The sequence below is a fragment of the Montipora capricornis genome, chromosome 5 (assembly GCF_036669925.1).
Source record: "Montipora capricornis isolate CH-2021 chromosome 5, ASM3666992v2, whole genome shotgun sequence".
In the NCBI taxonomy this organism is placed as follows: Eukaryota; Metazoa; Cnidaria; class Anthozoa; order Scleractinia; family Acroporidae; genus Montipora; species Montipora capricornis.
In genome coordinates, this window is record NC_090887.1 from 31,161,252 (window position 1) to 31,171,251 (window position 10,000).

The following is a 10,000-nucleotide window of genomic DNA, read 5'->3' on the forward strand; positions in this document are numbered from 1 at the left end:
ATTTCCATTTCCAATACTTGAAAAGTGACGACTGATGGTGTCAGTACCGATCAACTTGTTTATTATTGTTGTTATAATAAAATTAAGTGTCCTTCTTCATTACGAAAATAGAGATGCCACCCAAGGTCAAATAAGAGGTTAAGTTGTACCAAAATAAAAATAAAAAAATAATAATAATAAAAATGTAGTGGAATGATATTTAATTGAAGGCCAAAGTCCAAATACAAATTCAATGAAGAGTTGTAAGAGTTATCAGTTACTGTTGAGATTTAATTTAAACAGCTATGAGCGAATTATTAAGTGACTCATACAAATCTCTAAGCAGCGACCAGGTGCATCTCTTTGTATCTTTTTGACAGTTTATTTGGAGCAATAAACTTACAGATCGTGAAGGCATGTCAGTCATGAGAACATCTTTTCAGGGAGTTGAGTTATTTTATTGTTATGAAGATGTATTATATGACTCGCTCCGTGAGCGGGCAAGATGAACCAAATCCTGTGATGTGATTGGCGGGCAAGATGAGCTATCGTGCCAGCTCGGAATTTCTCGCTTGGTTCCGCAAGATCAAAGATCATTTTTTGGTGTTTTATCCCATTTAATCCTTTACTGACCAAGCTTGTCCAGTCAAGATGGCTGGATATTGGCGTCGTTCTCGGTCTATGAACACGCAAAAAAGAACTTGGCGGATATCCAGCCATCTTGACCTCACGCTTTAGTTGGTCAATAACATGAAAGCATAGAATGTAATGTATAAGAAACCTTCTGCAAAACTAAGTAAAAGTAGGTGGAACCTCAAATCAAAAAGAAAATACAGGACAGTTTGCTAGTTTTGAAGACAACAAAAGGAAAAATAATAATGACGATAATAATAATAATAATAATAATAATAATAATAATAATAATAATAATTATTATAATTATGATGATGATGATGATCATAATGATAATGATAATAATATGAAATCAAGAACACTCCGGATATGGTAAACTTTTCTCACAGAAAAATGAAGTTTTTTCATAACCAAATGCAGTTTATAGAAATAAAGTTATTCTCGAGCATTGATTAAGAAAATTCCCCCGAACGTTTCATCAAAAAAAAGAAAAAAAAAAAATCGTGTGAAGAGTTCTCACCTAGCATTCGAAATCAGTTGACATTCTCGATAATCTGAGAGGTCTAAAATTCGGAAAAGAACTGTTTGAGACAAATATAAAATCATTACTCGAACCTACAAATTACGAATTCATTCTTCAAAGAGTCAGCAATTACTATTGAGATTTGAGATTTCATTTAAACAGATGTGAGTCACTTATAAAGTATCCCAAACAAACCCTGTGGAGTGACCAGGAGCATAGCTATATAATTTAGTCACAGTTTATGTGGAGCTATAAACTTACAGCTCAAGTAGACTTGCGAGTCCTGAGAACATCGTTTCTGGGAGTTGAGTTATTCTATTGCCATGGAGATATCTAGAAATAAAAGTAAAAAAAAAATTTCTTCAAACCTACGTTACCGTAGAACTAATTCATCTTAATTCTACCTTTCAAATTATTTTCAGAAATTCGAATTAAACGAGAACAGTGATATTCATTCCGATTTAGGTTTTATAAAGGCTCATTCCGAGTACTTGCCGATCACGGTCTTAACAAGAATCCAACGCCCAAGAGTAAGATTTATCCAAATTGGCCTACTCCCCATCAACGATAGAAAGGTGTCTATTTCTAAACCTAGTTTTGCGGGAATTTAAACAACAAACCAAGATGGCTAACTCAATGTTGTACCCAATTCAAACCCTTTAGAAAAATGTATGTGAGAAAAAAAATTGTGTCCGAGGTCTCGACTACGGCCCTCAGGGCACCTTTTTTTTCTTTTCTGGACCGTCCTTGGCCCTTGGCCGGTAAATATATCTATTTTTACAGGAAGCAGGTGCAAGGGGGAGAGAAGCCTTAAAAATCGTTTAAAGACTAAGAAAATTATTGCCTGTCCTCACACTGTCTCCTGTTGTTCTCATGCTAGTTTGTACTAATGAGCATAAGAAGAGCAGTGAAGTTTTTATCAAAACAAGGTCAACTCCAGCCTCACTTTCATTCAAAGATCAGGTTACTTGGCACACAACTGTAAAATGGTCAAACTCGTTTCCAGGGTCCTCTCTCTTCCTTACTCGAGAAAGTATCCTGGTTGCGGCTCGTCAGGTGTCGGCTACATTTTAGCAGATTCCAGAAAGATAATTAAAGGAAGGGGCATGATAACTTTTGTCTCCGATAAACTCATCCACTGAGTGCGAATTTGATTTTTATACAAAGACACGTAACCACAATGGAAACGAGGATGTGAAATGGTCTATTTTTAAATGAAATGACTGGAGTCTGAGAAAACACCCTCCACATTTTCTGATCTAATACTTACTACTTGAGCAACTGCATTTTAATAATTTAATTTCCCATAAAAATTAAGATGGACGTATTAGCCGCTCAATACACGTATAAAATTAGATATAATTACATGTGACTAGGTAAAATTAGCCTCCAACGAAAACGTTCTTACGGGTTCGTCACGCAATCATTCCTCCCCCACGAACGTTCGTTCGTGGGGGAGGAATGACTGCGTGACGAACCCGTAAGAACGTTTGCGTGGGAGGCTAAGGTAAAATAAGATCAAAAGAAAAATCGCGTAATTTCTCGCGCAATTCCCTATCAATTTTTATCGTGAAACATCAGAATCCCTGGGTGTAGGCACTATTTTGGCTCCACGTATGCTGAACATGGATTCAATTTACTGGGGTTTTTATAGATTTCGTTGATGACATAATGAATAGCCACGCGGGTGGCCAAATAACGTCAACATTTTTGTAGTTATCTTTTTTCCGGATTTCGATGTCTCAGCAAACTAGTGAGATCACTCCGAAAGTGCACAACTTTCATTATTTATCAAGACCGGGGAGAAATACGGACATAAATAAAACTATTATTGGAACGCACCGGCTAATCTACAATTCCTTCGATATCTTGCTATTTCCATTACTTGAAAAGTGACGACTGTTGTGTCAGTAGCAATCAACTTGTTTATTATTGTTTTTATTAATTAAATTCATCACAAAAATAGGGCCGCCACGCAAGGTCAAATAAGAGGTTAGGTTGTCCCAAATAAGAAAAAAAAAATGTAGTGAAATGACATTTAGTTAAAGGCCAAAGTCCAAATACAAATTCATTGAAGAGTTGAAAGAGTTATCAGTTGCTGTTGAGATTTAACTTAACAGCTACGAGCGACTTATTAAGTGATTCAAACAAATCTCTATGCATTGAGTCTGTGAATCAAACCCGGGCCACATTGGTGGTAGGCGAGTGCTCTCAACACTACTCCAGCCCTGCTCCCCTTTAACTGGTTTGCGAGGGAAGCCTAAGTTGTAAGAGTGACAAAGGGTCCGCAAAGAGGGGCAACAACAACAGTCGTCAATGAGGACTTGACAATGGGACCGAAGGTAGTTGACGAGCTCACCCACAAGATTAATCAGCTGACGCATGTTGTCAATAGTTTAACGCCTGTTGTTAACGACCTAAAACAGCTTACGATGCCTCCTTGAGAGAGAGGAGTCTGGGGAGAGAGAGAGGTCGAAGACGACGTTAGCGTAGAGAACGGCGAAGCTGAAGGGGAGCCCTCGGCAAAAAAGCACAAATCTAGCTCAGGTCAACTTAATCAGTTTATTGTTGGTTTAGCTGGCGTCCTAGAACAGGAGGTTACTGAAAACGAGCAGACTGACAAGTACAGACCTTAAAGATAAAACAAATTTAATTTTTCTGTTTTCAGTTTTCCATTTCGACTCAAAGAAATATAGGGAAACATGAAAGGAAAAAAAAAAGAAAAACTGCAACATGGTGGTCAAACGAGTGCAACCAGGAACCCATGACCCGGAGCCTACAACTCTACTGTGTTCGTGTAACGGCGTTTTCACAGACCGATTTATTTTTAGATTGAATTTCCCGCGAATGAGACTCCCACAGGAGCCCGATGACCAATTACAAGAAATTAAGCTGACGTCATAGGGTCACCGAACCGGAACTGTCTTTGTTTTTTGACCTAATTCGCGGGAAGGGCTAGTCTAAAAATAAACCTACTTGTGAAAATGCCGTTTCACAGACGCTGTATGGAAGTTGCACGCTCCAGATGGGCTCCTGGTGCAACATGTCGGATTCAACAATGTTGGATGATGTTGCACTAACATGTTGGACCCTTTTAGCTAGGACTTAACGACAAGAAACGTAGTAGTGGACGAAAGCAAAGAAAAAAAAAAAACCTCTACCCTTCGAGGCCCCCACACGTCACAGTGTCAGTCTTTTCACCAGTTCCCCAGTTCCCGGTTATTTTTTAGAGAAATATGACTATGATGATGATGATGATATTATAACAGAGTTTTCGGCGTCTTGCCCTCTGTAAACCTTCTGCTTGTGTTGTAGCTTGCAGCAGAGAAAACTCGACATATAAGTAAAATAAGCAACAAACTACTGCATTTTCCTTCGTATTTATTTATTGAAATGTCTCTCGAAAATAGTCGGAAATGGCATTCCCGAGACCCTAAATTTCAAACTTTTCAGGTGGAGCATGCCCCCAGACCCCCCTAGTTTGGAGCGCCTTTGATAGAACATTGGCGCGAGCATAAGCTCGCGCACATTGATAAAATTGCGGATTTTCACTGACACCGAGCTTAATCTGTCAAGGAATTTGCTATTCTCCTGAACGAGCGCGGTGAGCCCCTCTTTTAATGGTGTTATGCAATTGTAATAGGTACACGGAAAACATATTTTAAGGAAAAAAAAGTTGGACAGTAGAAGTTGTAGTATTTATATATAAATGAAGTGAAAACTGGATGTGGAGTCAGACATTAAGTGTGAGGTGATGATATTGTGGCCCAATTTGCTTACATTTTTTTGCAAGCTCGAGCAATTTGAAATCACTTTACTGAAAGAGTTTGTCCCAGACAAAAAAGTGGGCTCGAGTTTTCAGTAATATTCAGTTCCGGTTGATTAAGTCTCAAACGCTTCTCGTGTAATTCCAAAAAAAAAAAAAGAGAACTTAAAATAAAGGGCATGCAGCGCGAAAAAAAAACACGGTGACCCCATCTATTTACTGCATTTTTAAAATATCCCGTGCATAAATATCAAGTTTGCCAAGTTTGACAAAAATCTGGACAGGACGTCATTTTCAAGGGAATTACCTTAAAGCTGTTTACGGCCCCAAACGAACACTGTTGCCCCGGTTAAGAATGCAGGTTGAACTCAGCTATTTACAGACATGAAAGAAATATCAGACAGATGGAAAGAGCATTTTACCAACTGCTGAATCAAGAAGGCAACGTAGACAATGATGCAAATGACCACCTACATGTAACTGCTCGAGAGACAATTGTGCATTTGAATGATCCAATTACCATGGAAGAACTAAAGAAAGCTGTAAAAGCTGCTAACATTGGTAAAGCGCCTGGTCTAGATGGCATACCAGCTGAAGTCATAAAACATGGCGGTGATGGTCTACTACAACAACTGCTTTCCGTAAAGTGCACTAGGTCAAACTGCTTGCGTAGATCCAAGGCTGGACTAACTGCAAACCTAAGAACGTGCAACACGCAACACCGGCGCTAATTACTTTCGGCTCAGTCAGCATCAAAATCGATATACTGGCGGAGAGGTAGAGCATTAAATTAGCATCGCCCAGGTCATGGGCTCGAATGCAGTTGGAGCGACCTGAATTGTCAACATGAGACAATTGCTTCAATTTTCCAGATAATCGCGAGGATCATTTGTCTCTTTCAGAAGCTATTGTGTTGGAAAGCCTTCCCAGAAGCTGATGAGACTAGTGTTACCGCACTATCATGAGTTATCTGATGTTGATAATGTTGATGATGATCATAATCTACGAGGATGATGATGAAGAGGTGGAGGAGGACGACAAGGGAGATTCACAGGATACTTTTTATCTTTGCCAAGGAGTTGTGAAAAGACTGCATTTGGCAGAATTGACTTAGCTGTAAAAAGCACTGCAAAATATGTCACAAGACATTTTATGAAATAAGGCGCCTTTGCATGTTGTAATGGACACGAGATCAGATCTTCTACTGTTATGTTACAGGGCTGTCTGAGTTAGACTCCAATAGATAGTAAAAGCAATGTTGGGAAAATATGTCGACACAAACAATTATTACATTCATCATGTGATTCAGCATTATGTGATTCAAAAATCATATTTACAAGTTCCAGCGATTTTTTTTTTTTAATCTGCCAAAATTTGAAAACGCGGTTAAAAGTGCGGTTTTCTGTTTGACAAATTGTCCAAAATTTGCTCCGAGGCCAAGCAACGGTGAAGACTTAAAATGAATTCAATTGGCAGCAAACTTAATACAAAATAAGAACAATGATGAAATGGTATATGAAATGAATCATATATGAACTGCGGACATGAAATCAAGTGAAGCTATGATCTTCGCAGTTATGAGTGCAATTTTTGCAATTGCGTAGAGAAGCCTGAAAAATTCAGGACTTCAACGGGGTTTGAACCCGCTGGTCACGGGTTCAAACCCCGTTGAAGTCCTGACTTTTTTCAGGCTTCTCTACGCAATTGCAAAAATTGTGCTCATAACTGCGAAGATCATAGCCTCACTTGATTTCATATCCGCAGTTCATATATGATTCATTTCATATACCATTTCATCGTTGATTCATTCCTCACGGGACCATTAGAACCCACAAATGACCAGCTCCCAACGTCAGTGGCTTCATAGCTCAGTTGGTTAGAGCGTCGCACCGGAATCGCGAGGTCACGGGTTCAAATCCCGTTGAAGTCCTGAATTTTTCAGGCTTCTCTACGCAATTGCAAAAATTGCGCTCATAACTGCGAAGATCATAGCTTCACTTAAAATAAGAACAACCATTCTCTTTCATTCCTATCTCGTAACTTTTTACGGACATGTTAAAATTGTGATTTTCTAAGCTCCTTAAAGAACATCTTCAAAGGACGCATAACATGCCGGCCGAAAATGAATGATACTTAACGCGATAAAAATGTACCTGGTACCTAATTATTAGACTTTTATACTTTATATTCTTCAAATATTGCTATTATTCGTTTCCTGCGTAAAGGTTTGCAAAAAAATAGCAAAAATGTTTGTAACCTGAGCGAGCTAAATCACGCAAAATTTGAACTCAAACTGATGCTAATTGTTCATATAAAATCGTTGAACTGACTAATTTTCGGCTTGTAGCTTGGCAGACTTTAAAAAATACGAAGTAAGCCTTTAGAAGTATTAAAAGTTACTGAAAATCGTATTTGAGTACAAAGCAAATTTGAATTAATACTGGGTCTATTAATACTAGTACTGCTAAGTGACTTTTCTATCACGATTTCAGCATTACATTTGTAAACATGTTTAGTTTTCTGCCAAATGACAGCGTGATTCACACGATAAGTTAATATTTTAGGTACAAGAAATGTACTCCACTCCCATGCGAAAGGTATCGAGAATTATTTTCCTAATTTTAATACACTAGTGTTTCTTTTTTCTTTTTTTCCTTTTTTTTTTAACGCACACAGTATCAGTTTCACTGAAATGCGTGAACGACTTGGCGGACGGTTTTATTTTAAGAGCACGCTTGTAAAAGGTAGTTGTAGAGCAAAAATATGACAGAATTGTAAACCAAATCAGTATACATATGTTAAAAAATATAGAACGCATTGCGTAGTGCAGTAGCACAGGGCTTTATTCAGTATTGTCAAGTGAGCTGCGTTTTGTCTACCACGATATTCAAGTTGTCTTTGCGTAATATATGTAGCCCTAATGGTACTCGATATTGTTTTATTAAATCATTATAGTGCCATGGTAGATGTCTAAGGTAAATAGTCCCTGAGAAGACAAGTGGAAATACTAAACCCAGAAAGATTGAAGAAAATAGAAAGGAATCGAGAAACATTGGCTTCAAGGCTGACATGTTGATCATTCTCAAGTTCCCTTACAACCTCTTTTTCACTACAAGATTAAGCGTGCACTCTGCTCTTAAGGCAAAGTTTTAGTATCTGCATGGCTAAAAAATGCGAACTAAACAAGGTACAGATTTTGTTAGCCTTCTTTATGCAAAGCAAATATTGATGCAAGAGTAAATAAATATTGAGGTTTTAGGAAGAGCAGAAGGGAGTTTTTCGGAAGTGTTGATCCAGAATAAAATATTTTGCCATCAACAACAAATTTTGCGACATGAAAACAATAAAAAAAATTGAACCGCGAATATAATAAGTTACAATCAGCGAAGATTATTTTGGGAGAATTTTACTACGTTCAATTTGTCTATTGTACTTTTGGCTGCACAAGTAAATCGCAAAGTAGAAAGTGACATAGAATTCAGCGGGAGCCGTGATCAAGTTACCTTGATGGCAAGAAACCGGGTTTTTGTTTGTTTGTGTTAGTTTCTTTTTTTTTCTTTCAAGTGTTACAAAGTTTGGAAAGAAATGTGCGAATTCAACAAAAAGATCAAAATCGCCTAATTCTTGAGGTTGACCATTGTTTCTGCAACGTCGAAAATTTATTCTCCTAGACGAAGTTATATATCACCAGGTAATTCCATCGTTTTGGAAAGCTGCTTTATTATTCATTAGCGTCAAAAATTCATACCTATTTTGGGACTCATTTTGTTTGAACTGTAACACACTTCCAACAGACCTGTTTATTTTTGTGATTGATGGACGCACTGTGAGCCTATTGGCACCACGGACACACGAGTACAAACCAGTGACATAGTGTGTAATGCAGTGAACTACCACAAAAAAACGAAAACTGAATGAGCATCAATTGTGCAGTACCAAAGATACAAATGATACAATTTGACGTAAAGAACGGTTACTATCGAAAGAAAGCTAGATGAAAGCAGTACGCACTTGCACTTCAGTGAGATACTCAAAGTTTGAGTTCATAATGTTATCCGTTTGATTGCGAACTCATTTTCTGGAGGCATACACATACAAGATGTTGTTAACTTAACCTTTTGACTTTCCAACCTGGTAAATATTAATGTCACTCAACGTGACGAAAGGTTTCTTTTGGTCCATTCATGCCGTGTATTTGTATCGTCATCGTTGCATGATAAGTGTTGTTTTTCTTCTTGTTGTTTCTTTTCAAATAAAATTGCATCCTCGTTTACATACGTATGTGATAAAAATAGACTACCAAGGTAGATGGTTAGTGGATGGTTTGAAATGCCCAATTCGTTGCAATAATTTACGGCTTTTCTAATACATTCAAGTACAGATCTGCTAACACCTGTTGAGAGTAGAAAAAACGCCCTATCAAAAACCACAACTAAAATTAACTAAAAACTGCAAGTAGACGACATTGGAAAAATAGAATAACCTGCAAGTAAAAAAAAAATGCAGACTGAATACCCCACCTTCGTCATTTTTCACATGGTTGGCTCCTAAAGGGGTGCTGAATTTGGAGTGCAGTGCAGGATCGGCCTCCCTATAATCTCTGGCAGGGGTCCCTAAAACCCCTTTTACACACGCAAAAAATTGGCACGGCACAAAATCGTGACTCGATACCAATATTTAGAGTGCCGAGCACCACTCCCAAGCTTTCAAGAGTTTATATGTATCTCTTATTCGTTTCCTTAGGAATCTCACCGTTCCTCCAGGGTAAAGAACATTTTCTAACTTTGGCTTTGCGTAAAGTAATATGATCCATTTCTATATCGTTGATACTAGCGATCCCAAGCCCGGGTGATGTCATATAAATCCTTAAAGGACCCTAGTCAGCCACGCCCATGTTTTTGTTGACATACTGGAGTTTTGATGTCATATTACCCCTTGGACTTGACCAAACCAAAAATAATCCTGAGAAAATGCGAGATAATTTTATCGGCTCAACTATAATCTTTGATAACCAAGAAGGCAAGACAGTTTAATTCAGTTTCATTCATTGCTTGCGCGGTACTTTGTAAATAATGATAAGCACTACTGTGATTTAGGCT

At 38.0% G+C, this 10,000-nt stretch overlaps 1 non-coding gene across 1 annotated transcript; it reads left to right on the forward strand.

The window, feature by feature from the left end:
- The first annotated feature begins 6,758 nt into the window (after positions 1-6,758).
- Positions 6,759-6,831, forward strand: Trnas-gga (transfer RNA serine (anticodon GGA)). The gene has a single exon. It is a non-coding gene; the product is annotated as a tRNA-Ser (tRNA).
- The last annotated feature ends 3,169 nt before the right edge of the window (positions 6,832-10,000 follow it).